Source organism: Mustelus asterias, chromosome 18 (assembly GCF_964213995.1).
Source record: "Mustelus asterias chromosome 18, sMusAst1.hap1.1, whole genome shotgun sequence".
In the NCBI taxonomy this organism is placed as follows: domain Eukaryota; kingdom Metazoa; phylum Chordata; class Chondrichthyes; order Carcharhiniformes; family Triakidae; genus Mustelus; species Mustelus asterias.
Window position 1 is genome coordinate 71,348,850 of NC_135818.1, and position 19,703 is coordinate 71,368,552.

Consider the following 19,703-nt stretch of genomic DNA (forward strand, 5'->3'; position numbering starts at 1 on the left):
TCCCATTTGCCACAAAGCTTCTGATTGAAAGATTTGGTATTCACCCCCAAGGGTTACGAAATGATATTCATCAAGATCTACGCCTCTGTATGCAAGACTGCACCTCATTTTGCACTGTAAGTTTCATTTATTTATTATTAGTGTCACAGGTAGGCTTACATTACCACTGCAATGAAGTTACTGTGAAAATCTCTTAGTCGCCATACTCTGGCGCCTGTTCGGGTACACTGAGGGAGAATTTGGCACGGCCAATGCAGCTAACCAGCACGTCTTTCAGACTGTGGGAAGAAACTGAAGCACCCAGAGGAAACCCACACAGACATGGGGAGAACGTGCAGACTCCGCAAAGACAGTGACCCACGCCGGGAATCAAACCAGGGTCCCTGGCACTGTGAGGCAGCAGTGCTAGTGAAGTGGGGAAAATCATAAAAATGGGTACCTGACACACAAAATGGTTACCTGGGAAAGAGACATTAAGCAGGCACTGGCTTTTAGCACAGGCAGCTACTTAAAATTAAAACATGCAGCACAGACAGTTATTTAAAGTTCAACATGCAGGAACCAAATGCTGCAGGAAGCCAGTAAGAGCTTGAGGCACTTTAAAGATAAGGGCAGACCCAGGACAATAAGGTGTGATAACAAGATCAGCCATAGATGGGAACATGAATACATAAATGCAGCAAAACCAATCACTGTATGTATAGACCGAAACCAGTCATTGATAGCCATTGATAGAGGAAATGTATCCATTCTATGAAACAATGCTATGTTAAATGCTCATGTCTGTACCTGTCTGATTGTAACGATGTGTTAACTATCGATCACCATGATCTGCCTATTCAACTATAACGATGTGTTAAATGGTTAATGTCCGGACTATCCATTGACTAAAAGGTATAAAAATGACCAACTGCTATTGTATGATTGAGAAGGTAGCTGCCAAGTACTGCAGAGTACCAGTGCTTTCTCCCCGAAGCTTCGTGTCTGAAATAAAACTGTGTTATTGAACCTCCAGTCTGACTCCGGTGGTAATTTCCCACAACACTAGCAACTATGCCACTGTGCTGCCCCATAGCACTCATCGTGTAGCTCAAACATGTACTGGGACACGGTAGCACAGTGGTTAGCACTGCTGCTTCACAGCTCCAGGGTCCCGGGTTCGATTCCCGGCTCGGGTCACTGTCTGTGTGGAGTTTGCACATTCTCCTCGTGTCTGCGTGGGTTTCCTCCGGGTGCTCCGGTTTCTTCCCACAGTCCAAAGATGTGCGGGTTAGGTTTATTGGCCAGGTTAAAAAATTGCCCCTTAGAGTCCTGGGATGTGTAGGTTAGAGGGATTAGTGGGTAAAATATGTGGGGGTAGGGCCTGGGTGGGATTGTGGTCGGTGCAGACTCGATGGGCCGAATGGCCTCCTTCTGCACTGTAGGATTTCTATGACACTGGGGGAAAAATAATCGGGAACTGCAAAAGATGCTTGATGCAAGATGGAAGCACAAAATGGACAGCTGTGTGGAAGCGGCAGAACAGCATTGCTTCAACCTAATGTCTGATTGCTGGTGAAGTGAGCTTCAAGAGGTGGGTGTGAAGGGGTTGTTTGGAATTCCGTTGTCACACATCGCCATAATATTCCACAAAAGAGAAGCCAAAACTGTAGGCCAAGCTGAACGATGACCTATTCACATCTTTGAAATTGTTATGTCTTTATCTCTTTTTCCCAAAACAGAGAGCATTTCTATATTCCTGCACACAAAAGTATGGTATTCGCTTTGTTTCTCCCCATCTCTTCAAGGTACTGCTGGAGGAAGTAATTGAGGCAAAAACTTTTCATATGAGTACTTGAGAGAAAAGGGAACAGAGCAAATGTGCTGATGAACTGCAAACAAGTGGATAGAGTGGGAGGGGACTCATATGGATTTCAAACAAGCACAGGCTGGTTGCGCTGACTAGCACATTTCTTTTGTGTTGTATTTTCTATGTAATTCTATATAGTCACACATTTGTTTTCTTTTATCTTTTGGTGTTTATTTTTCTACCATTCCACTTTTAACAATCACAGAAGGATAAATCAATATTTTAAGGATTACTTTGTTCGCAAGTGGAGATTGCGCGGTGAGAACTAGACACGGTAAGACAGTCTTCCGATCTCTCTGAAACTCCACCTCTATCAATGATAGAAACATAGAAACATAGAAAATAGTAGCAGGAGTCGGCCATTTGGCCCTTTGAGCCTGCTCCGCCATTCATTATGATAATGGCTGATCATCAAATTCAATATCCTGATCCCCTCCTTCCCTCCCATATCCCTTGATCCCTTTAGCTCCAAGAGCTATATATAATTTCTTCTTGAAATCACGTAATGTTTTGGCCCCAACTACTTTCTTCGGTAGTGAATTCCACAGATTCACCACTCTCTGGGTGAAGAAATTTCTCCTCACCTCAGTCCTTATCTTCAAACTATGACTCCTAGCTCTGGATTCTCCCAGCGTCAGGAACATTCTTTCAAATCTACTCTGTCTAATCCTGCTAGAATTTTATAAGTCTCTATGAGATCCCCTCTTACTTTTCTAAACTCAACTAATACAATCCTAACTGACTTAATCTCCCGTTCTCCCCGTGTCTGCATGGGTTTCCTCCGGGTGCTCCGGTTTCCTCCCAAAGTCCGATCGATCTGCTGGTTAGGTGCATTGGCCATGCTAAATTCTCCCTCAGTGTACCTGAACAGGCGCCGGAGTGTGGCGACTAGGGGATTGTCACGGTAACTTAATTGCAGTGTTAATGTAACCTTACTTGTGACTAAGAAATAAACTTTACCTTTATATAACAGACCTGTCATCCCAGGAATCAACCTGGCAAACCTTCGCTGCACTCCCTATAGAGGACATCCTTCCTCCGATAAGGAGCCCAAAACAGCACACAATACTCCAGGTGTGGCCTCACCAATGCCCGATACAATTGCAGTGTAACATCCCTGTTCCTATATTCGACTCCTCACGCCATGAAGGCCAACATACCATTTCCCTAGGAAAAAGTAAAATACTGCGGATGCTGGAAACTGAAACAAAAACAGAGAACAGCGCTCTCAGGCTCATACAGAAACATTGGCTCTATTCTCTCTCCACTGATGCTGTCAGATCTGCTGAGATTTTCCAGCATTTTCTGTTTTTGATTCCATTTGCCTTCTTTATTGCCTGCTGCATCTGCGCACTTACTTTCAGTGACTGAATAATGTTTGTATAAAGCAGCCTATTCAAAGTGATTTGATTTGGTTGATTCAAAAGAAAGATTTTGACTTGTGATTTCATTGTAACTGTAGCTTGCTTTTCCATTGAACACATAAGCATGGCTGTGCATTTGAACAAGGTGCACCTTTCCTGCCATTTGCACCAGTAAACCTAGAAATGAAAATGCGTGAGCGAACGGGTTTCAAAAAGCTTTTCCAAACATCCATCCTTTGAATTATAATTCAGTCCTCTAAATTAAGCCCGTAACTAATGATTTAAATTCAATCGTTCCACTTGCAAGTTAATTGGAATCACGCCAATGCTAATTTTGTTTCGGTCTCAACGATTATATCTGATTATTCTTGCTTCACATTGTGAATTACTCTACAATGTTTGCACTTTGCGCACAGAGTGAAGGGTTACAATCCAGTCATTTGCTTTTCCTTAATGCTTCTGTAGGAGTGAAATATTATGGGTGGGATTTTAAGGCCTTGCTCGATCAAGACCTGAAATTCCTGCGTGGGGTGAATAGACATTTCTGTTGTCCGCCCCTAACCCGCTCCAATTCCGCGGTGGGTGAGGCGGTAGAGTTCTGGCGTAATGTGGGCAATTGTACTCCATGCAATAGATTCCAGATTGGCCAGCGAGAAGGAGGATCAGTTATTTCCCCAAGGGGAGTTGGCAGGAAGGAGCAAAGGGAAAAAAAAAATCAGATGGGTTTTTGACCCATATGTAGCTTTCCAACCCAAAAATGGTCCATTTAGCCTTACTCTCTGCTTCTTGTTAGCTAACCAATCCTTTATCCATACTAATATGTTGTCAATGTACTGCTGACCAGAGTGTGGCAATTACTGTGTTAAGAGAGTTGCCACTAAAATCTCTGACATGATTTTGCTAAAAATGGAAACAGATGCAACATTTTAGGGGTTGCGCTCCTTGTAGGCCAACAGCTCGAAGGAAGAGGTTACAATAAAATAGCTTGAACCTAAAGATTAAGATTAGAGACTTATCAGCCATGATTGAATGGCAGAGTCCGTTCAAGCTGAGAGGGGGAAAGTTTAAGGGAGATGTGCAGAGGAAGTTTTTCACACAGAGAGTGGTGGGTGTCTGGAATGCGCTGCCAGAGGTGGTGGTGGAAGCAGGCACATCAGCAACATTTATGAGGCATCTGGATGGTTACATGAATAGGGAGGGAATAGAGGGATAAGGACCAAGGAAGGGCAGAAGGTTTTTTTTTAGTGAGTTAAGGCATTATGATTGGCAAAGGCTTGGGGGGCTGAATGGCCTAATTCTGCTCCTATATCTTATGGTCTTATGAAGAGTAATATGAAGTGATTCTTCCACCACAACCACGTATCCTGACTAATACTTACTCCCTGCGCCATGAACTCTTACTACTGGATGAGACCTGAAATGAACTGGCCTTGCAGAATTCCGCACAGTATAACCTTGAATTGGTTTGTTGGTCTAACTAAACACCTGAGGGTACTTTGCAATCACGTTGTCTTGCCGTGTCAATTTCACTTCTATATGAGAAAGTTCATTTCAGTTTAATCTCAGTGCAGTTGACCAGTTCCTTCCTAACAAGGCTGGTTTGATGGGCAATTTTGAACCTTGCTCCTTGTACGTGACTAATACTGACACACTGAATATTCTCTTCTCCATCACTTTGTAACTTGATGAGTGATTTCCCCAGCTGATGCTGACTCAATTATTATTCAGGAATCACGCTGACTGATGCACCCAGGTTGACCCCCATGCTTACTGGAGCTCCATACAAGACCATTTGCGCAACAAAGCCCTATGAATTCCCAATGGGCATCCTCATGCTTTATGTTAAAAGGGTCTCAACTGACCCCTTGTCGACCTGGTGCTGTTCAACAAATGTACGCAGTGACTGCCATTCCTTCCAGTTATTGTTTCCTCCATTTGCATTCTTTCAACATGCCTTGGCAAAATCAATCTTCTCCTTGCTGCTGTGGAACTCTGCCTTCACAAATGGACAATTCTGTGCCCAATGTTGGTCAAAGCACCCGGTGATAAGACTTTGCCGTATCTCTGCCACGACTGGCTGCTGTCGTTAGGGCCTTCTGCTAATTTAGCTGCAGCTGATTTACTTCAACAGTGCGCCTGGGCAGTTGTTAACTCTGACTCCTCTTGAGTCATGTTCCGCCATGTTCATGGACAATGCTGTCTGGCAGGCTATCAAAAGTTAACTTTGGCAATGCTAGCGACTTAAGTTTATTTATTAGTGTCACAAGTAGGCTTACATTAACACTGCAATGAAGTTACTGTGAAAACCTTCCAGTCACCACACTCCGGCACCTGTTCGGATACACTAAGAGAGAATTTAGCATGGCCAACGCACCTAACCAATATGTCTTTCGGACTGTGGGAGGAAACTAGAACACCCGGAGGAAACCTACGCAGACATGAGAAGAACATGCAGACTCCACACAGACAGTGACTCAGACCGGGAATCAAACCCGGGTCCCTGGCGCTGTGAGGCAGCAGCGCTAACCACTGTGCCACCATGCTGCCCCATGGACATATTGCAAATGTGCTCATTTTTTTAAACCAATCTGTCTCACAATGCTTTCCCCTGAAGTTCTAGAAAATTACAACGAATGGACAGATTTTTAAAACCACGATAGAGTCTTCAATGTCCTCACTGGGCAACAATTGTCTGTACAGCGTGCAAGAAACAATGCTTTTCATTGTATACAAATACATGTGGCAATAATAAATCAAATCAATTCCTGACTCCAAACAAAAAGCCTTCTGCAACCTTCAATATCTTGGGACTGTATCATTGCCCAAACTTACACAAAAATGTCCAACAGTGAGTGGCATGTTCTTTAGCAGGTCTAGCAAATCTTCTCATGGAGTCAAAAATACCTCCCTTTTCCCCACTGCCTGATTAACAGCCGGATTATCAGGAATATTAAGGATATTACATTCACCCAACTCTCAGAGTTCCCGAACACCCATCTACGAAGGTCAGTCCACCCCTGTGTACAGAAAGCCAGTTTCGCAGCAAGTATAATCTCTCAATTCCACAGCTGCTTTGCTGGAAACTTCTCCAACCCCAGCATGTTCTGCTGGAGAACCCACAATCCCAATTTGTTGCCAGTGATATCTTTGCAGGACAGGAGCGAGAGCTGATTTTGGACGTATACATTTAGGAAAACTGACCACACATAGAGCTGAATCCTCCACGCGGTGTCAATGCTGTTTGATTGTCTCTCCACTCCTTTTCACTAATCTTAGGCCGGAGATGCACATTTCTTGCCCAGGCCTGCTGAGAAATGTGCAGCGTAGCTGCTTCTGGAGTCCCTTTTGGGCTGTGCAGCAGTGTCGGAGGATGGGAACAATGCTGCCCTTTTACAGCACTGCCTACTGACTGACAGAAGGGGCCTTAACACCACAACCTGGGTTGGGTGATGCAACACAAGAAGATGAGAGGTCACACAGAACTGGCTAAGTGAAAAGTGTTAAGCTAAGTAGAAATCTTAAGTTAAAGTGCGAACAAAACATTACAGTCAAATTCCTCAGTACGAATAAATTCCACCAAATTGTCAGACAAGAAGAAAGACTTGCATTTATATAGCACCTTTCATGCTCTCAAGACAAAGAACTTTACAGCTAATGAAGTACTTTTTGAAATGTAGTCACAGGTATAATATAGGAAATGTGCTCAGCAAGGTCCCATAAACAGCTGTGAAAGAAATGATAAGATGATCAGTTTAGATGCTGAATACAGAGTAAATGCTGGCTCAGAAATCAGGAGTAACTTCATTGTTCTTCTTCGAGCAATGCTGTGAGATCTATCACATCGACCTGAGAAGGCAGATGTGCCTTGGTTAAATGTCCCATCCGAAAGATGCGTAAGTAAGATTTTTCTTTATCCATTCGTGGGACATGGGCATTGCTGGATGGCCAGCATTTATTGCCCATCCCTAGTTGCCCTTGGAGGGCAGTTGAGAGTCAACCACATTGCTGTGGATCTGGAGTCACATATAGGCCAGACCAGGTAAGGACGACAGATTTTCTTCCCTAAAGGACATTAGTGAACCAGATGGGCTTTTCCGACACTTGACAATGGTTTCATGGTCATCCGTAGATTTCTAATTCCAGATATTTTTGATTCAATTCAAATTCCACCATCTGCTGTGGTGGGATTCAAACCCGGGTCCCCAGAACATTCGCTGAGTTTCTGGATTAAGAGTCAAGTGATAATACCACTAAGCCATCGCCTCCCCATATTGCACAGTCGCATGATTCTGAGGATATTTTAGTTGGATTGATCTTCTTCTTGGACTACCCATCAGTCCACTTATCTAGTCATCCACTTCACTCACCTAACCATCTCACCCACTTCACCCACCTACCCACCTCACCCACTTCACTCACCTACCCATCTCACCCCTTCACCCACCTACGCATCTCACCCACTTCACCCATCTACCCTCTCAACCACCTATCACCCTATCCACATACCTCACCTATCCTATGCATTTACCCCACAACAGCAGAATCTCCACCTATGGCGTTGCAGGACCAATTTGGTCCACTTTGGACTGCAGTAGTTCAGGGGGGAAGCTTATCACCACCTTCTCAAGGATAATTAGAGATGGGCAATAAATGCTGGCCTAGCCAGCGATGCCTACATCACATGAATGAATTTAAAAATACAGTATGAATTATTTTAATTTTCAAAATAATTTCTGAGGCTAAATGTCCAAACTATGAGAGCTAACATGACTTGATTGGCCTGTCAAGCTACCAGCAACCAAATCGCATCTACTGACAATGACTGTGGGGGAATTTTATTCACAAGCATGGAGCTGGCTGTAAAACTGTGTCCTGTGCTGCAGAGATAGGTCAGCTTCTGCACAGCTCAGGGATGGCACAGCCTACCAAACATGCTTCAATCTCTATGTAGCATGGTGCAGTACTGAGACCCCTTCAGTGGTCACCAACTATTTATGTATTTATTTATTCGTGTCATGAGTAGGTTTACAATAACACTGCAATGAAGTTACTGTGAAAATCGCCACATTCCAGAACCTGTTTGGGTACACTGAAGGAGAATTTAGCATGGCCAATGTACCTAACCAGCACATGGGGGAAAACCGGAGCACCAAGAGGAAATCCACGCAGACACGGGGAGAACGTGCAGGCTCCGCACAGACAGTGACCCAAGCTGGGAATTGAATCCAGTCCCTGGCGCTGTGAGGCAGCAGTGCTAACCACTGTGCCACCGTGCCGCCACATAGGAGGGTTGGTGCTGGGCTGCTCCATCATCTGCCTGCAGAGTTCCCGTCTGCAGATTGGGTTGTCTTTCTGTTCAGTTTTGCCTGTCACTGCATGTCGTGTCAAAGATAGCCAATGGGTTGCAAATCTTTTTGAAAGATTTATTTTTTGTCTCCATTCTCTACTTAAGTTGCTATTTCCATTTAAATTCTAACAGTATTGCAATTTGTCAATCTATCCATCAAGCGAACTTCCTGTGCATGTCCAAGACTGAATCTGGAACGATACATACTTCTGATAATGAGATAGCGTTGCAGAATTGAATCCAATTCAGGCTAAACTATATGTGAGTCCACACTTGCTTTTAAGTCAAGGTGATTAAATTGCACATCTGCAGGAAAATCTCGGCTCCTTTATTGAAATGATCCTTCAGTGAGCTTGTTTCCATTGCACAAATCATTCCGTCACTCACTTAATCTAATTGAATGCATTCGTTAGGGGAATACAATTAGCAAATTAATTGCTAATTGACCTCTGTGGCTGGAGATTCAAGCTGTACCATTTGATTTCTACTTCCATGTCAATACCTTTGCACCTTACGTTTAATTACAGTCTCAACTGTCGTCTCCCAAGAATACTTGTCAAAACGGCTGGAGGGAGCCAACCAACTAAGTACCTTGAAATTAGAGATTGGTATGCCCTGACATGTCATTGTACAAGGAATCAGATATCAACGCAAGGAGGTTTGCCTGTGAAAATAAGCTCAGTGAACCCAAACAGAGAGCATAATATACACGCCAACTCATAACCTGACATTGCGGGTGAATCACCCAGTGTAGAAAAGACATGATTTTCATTTTTACAGGAAGGGAATGCAAATAGTTCCCACAGTTGGCAGCCATTTGGTAATGCCAGTTCTAGAGCAGGATGGTAAGCTTTCCTCTCATTCCCATTGACTTTAATTTTACTCAGGCTCCATGATGGATGGCACGGTGGCTTAGTAGGCAGCACATTAGCATAGTGGTTAGCACTGCTGCCTCACAATACCAGGGATCCGGGTTCAATTCTGACCTCGGGTGACTGTGTAGTGTTTTCACATTCTCCCTGTGTCTGCATGGGTTTCCTCTGGTTTTCTCCCACAGTCGAAAGATGTGCAGGTTAGATTGTTTGGCCATGCTAAATTGACCCTTCGTGTTAGGGGGATTAGCAGGGTAATACGTGGGGTTTCAGGGATAGGGGCTGGGTGGGATTGTTGCTGATGCAGGCTAAATGGGCCAAATAGCCTCTTTCTTTACTGCAGGTATTCTAGGATCCTTTGATTTTACCTCACACTCAGACAAATTCTGCTTTGATTTCAAAGGCGGTGGCTCTCACCTCATCTCTGGAACTCAGTTCTTTTGTCCATGTTTGGAGATTAATTTCCCTCTGCTGGATTCCCAACCTTTGACCTGCTCTTGTAGACACACCACTTTTCTGGCTGGTCCAGTTTGGTTTCTGGTCAATAGTAACACCCCCAGAAAGTTGATAGGGATTCAGCGATGGTAATGCCATTGAATGTCAAGGGAAAATGGTTTGCTTCTCTCTTGTTGGTGATGGTCCTGCCTGGCACTTGTGTGGGGCAAATGTTACTTGTCAATTATTAGCCTCAGCCTGAATATTTTCCAAGTCTCTCTGCATATGGACACAAAGGCCAAAATTTTCTGACCGTTTATGCCAGTGGGATTTTCCCATCCCGCTGCAGTGAAGGGAGATTTGGCTTGTCACCAAAATCTCCGTCTTTGCTGCAATGGGAGCGTGTGGTGAACAGATGATAAGTTTGCACACAATCTATTTCATTATCTGACCCAAGCCCTCACCCTAATGGTGCTGAACATTGTACAATAATCAACAGATCTTATGATGGAGGGAAGGGTATTGATGAAATAATTGAAGATGGTTGAGCCCAGGACACTACCTTAATCTCCCCAAAGTACAAAGAGCAAAGAACAAAGAAAAGTGCAGCACAGGAACAGGCCCTTCGGCCCTCCAAATCTGTGCCGAGCATAATGCCCTCCATCATGTCCTTCTTCTTAGTGAATACCGATACAAAGTACTCATTAAGGATCTAATTCACTTGTGCCATTTGCCTTTTAGAAGTCAGATGAATATCCGTCCATTGCAAAGTTACCCAGAAATTCTTTGAAATTGGTGCAACTGGTGCAATATTTTGGCAGATTCTAGCGGAATTAAATCGATTTGAGAGCAGTAATCATGTGAAATCTCTGAGAAATACTGAGGTCTAAGTTTAAAATGAGAAATATGAGTAATTATATAGACATAGAAACATAGAAAACTACAGCACAAAACAGGCCCTTCGGCCCCACAAGTTGTGCCGAACATATCCCTACCTTTTAGGCCTACCTACAACCCTCCATCCTATTAAGTCCCATGTACTCATCCAGGAGTCTCTTAAAAGACCCTATTGAGTTTGCCTCCACCACCACTGTCTGTATAGCATGCAAGAAACAATACTTTTCACTGTATACTAATACATGTGACAATAATAAATCAAATCAAATCAATAGTTATATATTTCTCAAGTTTCTCCTGCCTTCAAAATTGTTGAAATTGTGTTCCGTCAGATGTCTCTCCTATTATCTACAGTCACGGCAATAGTAAGTTATGTGAGAACTATGGTAGCTTTTCAATTCTGTTGCCGGATGTCTGTAACTAGATTGATGAATAGAGGGTCTTGTTTCTTGCTATGATTTTAGCAATCATGAGTTTACAGGTGCCAAGCCTCATCATGAAAGTGGATCATTTGAAGGTAAAAATCAATAGTGCGCAGACCAAAGGGCCTATGAGAAAATCATTACATTTCACAATCACACTACGAATACAAAATGTCTGAATAGATAAGGGTTGAGACATCTGTGACTGGCAAGACTATTCCTGAGAATAATCTAACTGTACAACAATCGAAACAACTTATTAAACCTTATCCAAACCTTTTCAAACCGCAACATGTTGTGAAAGAGGAAATCATCCTCACAAAGTGATTGGATTCCCAGCAGGCTTCAAAAACTTTTAGAATGAGACCATTGAAACCCTGATAGATGAAACCCAAGCCAGGAACCAGAGATCAGAAATGAGCTCCAAACATCATTAACAAATGGAAGATAGCATAAACACCAAAGGAGAGAAAGACACTTGCCTCTTTTCAGGAGGGACGCTACAATCAACATCTTACCAGAGGACAGCAAGTTACAGATCAGAGTTCCAAAACTGCAAGGAAACATACCATTGAACATTGGACAGTACAGCACAGAAACAGGCCCTTCGGCCCACGATGTTGTGCCAAACATGACGCCAAACTAAACTAATCCCGACTGCCTACCGTTGGCCCATATCCCTCTATTCCTTGCATACTCATCCGCTTATCTAAAAGCCCCTCAAATGCCCCTTTTGTATTTGCCTCCACCACCACCACCGGCAACACACGTTCCAGACACCGACCACTCCCTGTGTAAAAAACGTGCCTCTCACATTCCCCCTCTCACCTTAAGTGCATGCTTCCTAGTATTAGACATTTTGCGGGCGATTTTCCCGGTCCAATGCACCACTCTAGCAGCGCAGCGTGCCGGGAGACATCAGCAGAGGCTGTTTCACAGGTTTCCCGCTGGGCGCCCGGGCTTCCACGCTTCTCCCAGCCAAAGATTTCCAGCATCGTCAGCTCCATGCCCATTTACAATTCCAATATGTCATTAGTGAGCATGGAACTGAAGTCTCCAGGCCTACTAGCGTCTCCCCCAACCACCTCCCACCCAACGCTGGAGTTGGTTCACTCCAGTGGGGTTTACAGCAGCTCTCCACTAATCGGGAACAGTTGGCCGATCCCGCTGGAGTGAAGAGAGGCCACTGAGGCCCCCCAAGAGGTCTGGGTGAAAGGGCGGGTGCCCCTTGGGCAGTGCCAGCCTGGCACCCTGGCACTGTCCAAGTGGCAAACTGGACAAGGGACACTTTGGTACTGCCCACTGGGCATTGGGCAGTGCCAAGGGGATAGGACTAGAGTGGGCAGGGCCTATTGGAAGGGGCCTATTGAGGGTGATCGATGGGGGTGGGAGTGTCCCACTGCTACTCTGCATTTGGGGTTGCAGGCAGAGGGAGGGAGGACAGCGATCAAGGCTGGCCATCCAGGTCGTGGGTGGTTGGGGGGGCGGGGAGGGGGTTGGGGCTGCCAGAAGTCCATCCTGCTTGCGGGGAGGGGGGGTGGTTTGGTGCTGCCGGAAGGGGGATCAAGAAATCAGAGTTGGCCGGATGGGGGGGAGTTGGGAATATCGATGCTGGCCAGGGGTGGGGATTTGCCTGGGGAGGTCCAGGAGGCTAGGAGGCTGATCAGAGCTGGAGGGCTCTGCAAGGTCCGCGATGGGTGTTCGCGGGCCTGGCCATGCATTGGGAGGCTGGCAATGTGGGTCCTCTGTGCATCCGCCAATCTCCACACTGACAGATTGGCGCATGCTCAGTGGTCCACTCAGCGCTATGCTGCCCACCTCCTAAGGAGGGCAGATTTCCTTCCCTAAAGGACATTAGTGAAGAACATAAATGCTGTGGTTACAAGAGCAAGTCGGAGGCTGGGAATCCCACAGTGAATAACTCACCTTCTGAATCCCCAAAGCTTGTGCACTGTCTACAAGGCACAAGGCAGGAATGTGATAGAATACTCTCTGCTTGACCGAAAGAGTGCAGCTTCAATAACACTCAAGAAGCTCAACACCATCCAAGACAAAGCAACTCAGTTAGAATCATAGAATCATAGAATCCTACAGTGCAGAAGGAGGCCATTCAGCCCATTGAGTCTGCAACGACCACATCCCACCCAGGCCCTATTCCCATAACCCCATACATTTACCCTAGCTAGTCCCCCTGACATTAAAGGGCAATTTAGCATGGCCAATCCACCTAACCCACACATCTTTGGACTGATTGCCTTCTAGCCCACAAACATACACTCCCTCCACTACTGACACACAGTGACAGGAGCATGTATCATCGACAAGATGCTATGATTCAATGGGCGGAATTCTATGAGAAAAATTCCAAGTGTCCAGATAGCATGAAAATGGGAGAGTTGCAGGCTGGCATTGCTCAAGGGGAACCCCTCCTTTGCTCCGATTTCCCCGGGGTGCCTCAAAAGCCTCCGGTTCTACCGATGAGGGCAACATCACTGCTAACCATTCATGGGGAGCAGGTTTTTTCCTCACTGGAGAGAACCTTGGAGAACAGCGCCAAAAATCTGGTGCCGATAAGATCGCGGGAGCGAAGAAATCGGGTGCAATCTTAATTTCTCGGCTCTCGTGGACTTTACCAGCTCACCCTGCCCATCGATGGGCGGCCACTGACTCGAAGATTCTGCTGAAACAACACCTTCCAAACACATGACTTCTATCATCTAGAAGGACAAGGGCAGCAGACACATGAGATAACCATCATCTGCAAGTTCCCCGTCAATTCCCCGCCCAAAGGTAGGGGAGTCTAAAACTAGAGGGCATAGGTTTAAGGTGAGAGGGGAGAGATACAAAAGTGACCAAAGGGGCAATTTTTTCACATAGAAGGTGGTGAGTGTCTGGAACAAGCTGCCAGAGGTAGTAGTAGAGGCGGGTACAATTTTGTCTTTTAAAAAGCATTTAGATAGTCACATGGGTAAGATGGGTAAAGAGGGATATGGGCCAAATGCGGGCAATTGGGATGAGATTAGAGGTTTAAAACAAAGGGCGGCATGGACAAGTTGGGCCGAAGGGCCTGTTTCCATGCTGTAAACCTCTATGACTCTATGACTCCAATTCACTCACCACCCTGACTTAGAAATATATCGCAGTTCCTCACTGCGACAGAATCCTGGAACTCCCTCCCAAACAGCACCGTGGGTGCACCTACGCCACATGGACTGCAGGGGTTTAAGAAGGTAGATCACTGCTATCTTTTCAAAGGCAACAAATGCTGGCCTAGCCTACGGCTGCCACATCCCCTGAACGAATGTTACAAAAACAATCCTTGGAATTATTCCTGAGTACAATATCTTCCTTGATAAAACAACAGTGTAAACATTAGACTGGTGATATTAGCAGGAACATGTCCAATGCATTTCTATCACATTCAACTGTGTTTTTGCTGGAGATATTCATCAGTTTGTTTTAAATGGGCAAAATCTCCTGTCAAAATAACAGGTGAAGGGATTTCAGACAAATACATGAAGCGTTGGTACACACAGCTCAGTAAATGCAAGACTCATTTTTCTTGCTTGTTTTTTTTGTGAACTTAACAATCGTGTTTGAATTGAACCGCTCATGTAATGTAAGCCTTACTTGTGATGAATAAATAAACTTTAACTTTTCCAATTGCATTGTCCTTATGTAGAACATCGAACAATGCTTTTCTGGACTAACACTCTCTTGTATTTTACTTCCAAACTAAGTCCCAGATTTGAAAATGTGCTGCTGTAAATGGAAAACCGAGGCACAGGATTCAGACCTGCACTTAATAATGCTCAATAACCCTGCATTAATCCTCTCTGCAACTTCAGCTAGTATCTTGTTCTTTCGTTTGATGTGTGTGGTAGTTACCTGGTGGCACAGTGGCTAGCACTGCTGCCTCACAGCTCCAGAGACCCAGGTTCAATTCCGGCCTTGGGTGACTGTTGTGTGGAGTTTGCACATTCTCCCCGTGTCTCCATGGGTTTTTGCTGAGTGGTCCGGTTTCCTCTCACACTCCAAAGATGTGCAGGTTAAGTGAATTGGCCATGCGAGATTGCCCCTCAGCTTGTGTGTGTGTAGCAGACGAGGATCAACCATGCAAAAGTCCTTTGGCCTCGAGTGGGATTTTCTGGTCTTGGGGCAAGCGTGGCCAAAAAGACCCATCTCCAGTGTCTGTTGGTATCGGCTCCAACTCCCCATGACATGGAATTGGAGTAAGCAGCAAAGTGAAGTGAAGATGCTTCCTGTTTTGTGCTAAAGAGGAAAGTATTTGGAAATCTGCAGACGCATCCTATTAATCTTGGGAGGGAATTCAGAGGCAGAAAGGGCTCAAGAAAAAGAATGAGGAGAAATACGGCATGGTGGCACAGTGGTTAGCATTGCTGTCTCACAGCGCCAGGGACCTGTGTTCAATTCCCGGCTTTGGTCACTGTCTGTGTGGAGTCTGCACATTCCCATCGTGTCTGTGTCGGTTTCCTCCGGGTGCTCCAGTTTCCTCCCATAGTCTGAAAGACATGCTGGCTAGGTGCATTGGCTGTGCTAAATTCTCCCTGAGCGTACCCGAATAGGCACTGGAGTGTGGCAACTAGGAGATTTTCGCAGTAACTTCATTTCTGTGTTAATGTGAGCCTACTTGTGACACAAATAAATAAATTTTAAACTTTAATAAACTTTAAATTCCTGAGGTGTGTTAGTGGACCAAGAGATGGTTGCAGTTAAGAAAGAACCAGACAAGCTTCTGGCAACATTGGAGCAGCTCACTGCAAGTAGTTCTAGAAGTTGGATAAGCTCCAAATGGAAATTGAGAGAAGGCAGCATGGGGGTGAGGAATTGTTGCAGAACAAAACAAGACTGGAGCAGCAATCAGCAAGAAAACAACAAGACAAGGTGAGAATGAGAGTAATTTTAAATGCGCTGGGGAGGGGAGGGTGAGATTTCTACCTGCTAGCCAATTTGTTGGTGGCTTACCACAGTGTGGGTATGCCATCCTTAACAGTGTGTTTTATTCCTGTTATTGATAGGAGCAGCAGAGTTGGTGGTAAAATAAATTAAGGCTTTTTTGGAGCCCGATCAATGGATGAACACCTGGACATGGATTCCCTTTTGGGCTGGTAAGTAAACTGTAAGAAATATATTCTTAAAGGTAACTGCACTAAATCAAATGCAGAAAAAAGATGCATCATCAATGTCCTTGCAATAAACTGCCAGTTCCCTTTACACATGAATGCTAGATTTATAGCCTTTTAATCCCTTTGGACAGGTGCAGAAAGGAACCTGTCCTCTGACTCCCATACAGCAGCCTCCAGAGAAAGGACTCATTTCCTGGCAGATCCCAGTCTCCAAATCCAGACAGAGAGAGAGAAAGGGACACAGGGAAAGCTACCTCTCTCTAAAGCTCCCAAGCAGCATCTGACTTGATTTCTCTGTGAAGGCCCAGTCGCATCCAGTCACATGATTTTTCCTGTCAATCAACCTAATCAAGCCCCACTCTGAAAACCCCAGGGAAAAACACTAAACTACCAGAACAGCATTAGCCCAGATTAAAACAAACATTTTAGTAATTAAGATCAACGACGCTTCTGCAACATCAACATGTAGGCTGCCGGTTCTGGACAAAGCAGCACCTGTAAGTAGAACTAACTGTTAAAAAAGCTGTAAAGAAGGTGTCTTCTAACTCACCTCCAGCGGTTCTGACCTTCTGATTTTACTGAAATTCTGCTTAAAATACTCAGTTCCCTCATAGCCTTCTTGCCACGCCCCCTCCACCCCACTGAAAAACATATTTTTCTTTGTATTTTTATTTCTGTTTAGGTTTATTTATTAGTATCACAAGTAGGCTTACATTAACACTGCAATTAAGTTACTGTGACAATCCCCTAGTGGCCACACTCCAGCGCCTGTTCAGGTACACTGAAGGAGAATTTAGCATGGCCAATGCACTGAACCAGCACGTCTTTCGGACTGTGGGAGGAATTTGGAGCACCCGGGGGAAACCCACGCAGACATGGGGAGAACGTGCAAATGCCACGCAGCCAGTGACCCAAGCTGGGAATAGAACAAAGGTCTCTGGAGCTCTGAGGCAGCAGTGCTAACCACTGTGCCGCTGAGAGTGGCTGAAATTTTGGTTAAAAATTGGATTGAGAGTAGAGTTTAAAGTTGAAGGGAGAAGTGATAAAGCTAAGAATTTTAGAGAGGTCACTCCAAAGTTAGGGCTTAGTCGCTGAAGGCTCTTCCACTGATGGTGAAGTCGGGGGACTCTTGGATGTCCGAAAGGTCATAGTCCATCAGTCATATGAGGTGGTATAGTGCAGATGAGATTGCACAAGTTGGTCGGCTGACAGTTTGAAGATAACACAAAGGAGTTTCGTCGAAATGGATTGGGAGGCAGGAGGCCAGTGTTGAGTATGAGGACAGGATGGTGGATGATCAAGTGTGAGGCAGAATGCAACAGAACTTTGAAAAAGCTGAAGGCTATGGAAGATGGAAGGCCATTTGTGAACATTAGGGAAATCAAGTACAGAGATAACAGATGGTATTGGAGGTGGCACGGTGACACAATGGCAGCTGCCTCACAGCGCCAGAGACCCGGGCTCGATTCCAGCCAAGGTGACTGTCTGTGTGGAGTGTGCATGTTCTCCCCATGTCCGTGTGGGTTTACTCCGGGTGCTCCGCTTTCCTCCCACAGCCCATAGATGTGTAGGTCAGATGCACTGGCCATGATAAATTGCCCCTTAGTGTAGATTGTGTAGATTAGGGGGATAAGTAGGGTAAATACGTGGGGTAACGGGGATAGAATCTGGGTATAGGAGAGTCAGTGCAGACATGGTGGGCTGAATGGCCTCTTTCTGCACTGTAGGGATTCTATGATTCTATGATGTTTGCAAAGAGGGTGAGGACATCAGCAAGAACTGCAAGTGGCTGATGTACACAAGTGGAAGTAAGTGGTCTTAATGATTGATAGGTCATGGGTTTGAAGTCCATTGAACAGCAGGTCAAGATATGCCTGATGGAGAGAGATTCAGTCAGTGAAAGGCAGTTCGTCTACTGAGGCTCGGTTGGAAGACTCATTGCAACTTGCTGTCAATAGATAGACTGACAGCACAGCGGCGACCATGGAATTGAGAGATGTGGTGAAGAGGTAGGGCTGAATGATATCCATAGACGTATGGAAACCCATTTAGCGCCACGGGATAACATCATCAAAGAGGAGCCTGTAAATAACCAGCAGTTGTGGACCAAGGATAGATCATGGGGAGACACCTGAGGTGAGCACAGGAAAAGAATACATTATTGGAGATGCGGCTACTACATTAGGACAGACAATGTTGTGGCTGCAAATGGGAAGTCCCACAGAGCTGGAAAATGAAACAAAGGTGAAGGAAGGAGATGGCCTAAACAACTATATCAAACTGTACGTAGGGGATATGAAGTGAGTAACACATTATATTCACAATCACAGAGAATTTTGGAGAGCAAAGTGGCAACGGAACTTCCTTCTCTGAAAGAGTAAAAGTAGCCTATAAAAATGTCAACCAGCACAGGGTTTGGGAAGGGGAGTCGATTGGGCAGGGGAACGAGGGAGCAGGAAGTGGGCTCTGTGGAATAATTTAAGATATTTAGGTGAGCTAGGAGAGAAACCGTCAGGTGATGGTGAATAGGAGCAAGCGAGTGACATGCTGAGTGGAAATAGCAGGGGATTCCAGGGGGTTAAGGAATTAACAGAGAAAACCGCAGACTTGATCTCAATCTTAGAGTGAACTGATGGACAAGTTGATTGCACTTGCTATTGCAGCTGAGGATCTAGAGCTTCGGAAGGAAAGAGCATAAAAAAGTCATTGCCTTAAAGAAACTTGAAAATCACAGAGATCTAAAAGAAGAGCTTTTAATTTGATGAATATAGTGTAATGACTTCAACGAGGTCCATGATGTTGGCCACTTTGAGTATGAGCTCCCTGATTGAGGCCACAAATGCCTGCCCAATCAGAAGCCTCACCTGCAAATAAATATCGGAGTATCATGTCTACTGACACTCCAGATTCTGACTTTGTCCCTGGAGCAGTCTTAGGAGTGGAATTGAGTTTATAGATAAAGGAAATCTGGTGAAGGGACATCAGCCTCTGAGGAGTTATTTCACATGGCAATAAATTCAAAAACTATACAATCCTCAGTTAAACAAAGGCAGCTCTATATAAAATGCATTAGATAATTAGAAAAGGATATAGGGTGGGATTTTCCGTTTCCGCCCAGGCAGGACCCGACATGGGCAGAATGGAAAATTCGGAGAAGCAGCCAAAAGTTCGAAGACTATTGGTGGGAATTTCCAAACCGTTGTTAAATACAAGCCGTTCTTTGCATTTTCCTCACAAAGGCGCCATTAAATGGAGCAATCTGTACACAAGCAAGTGAAGGTCAAATATCGCTTAAAAATAACAGGACTGCGTACACCTAGAAATGTTCCACACACTGATATCACCGTCGCAGTGAAAACAGCAAACCTTC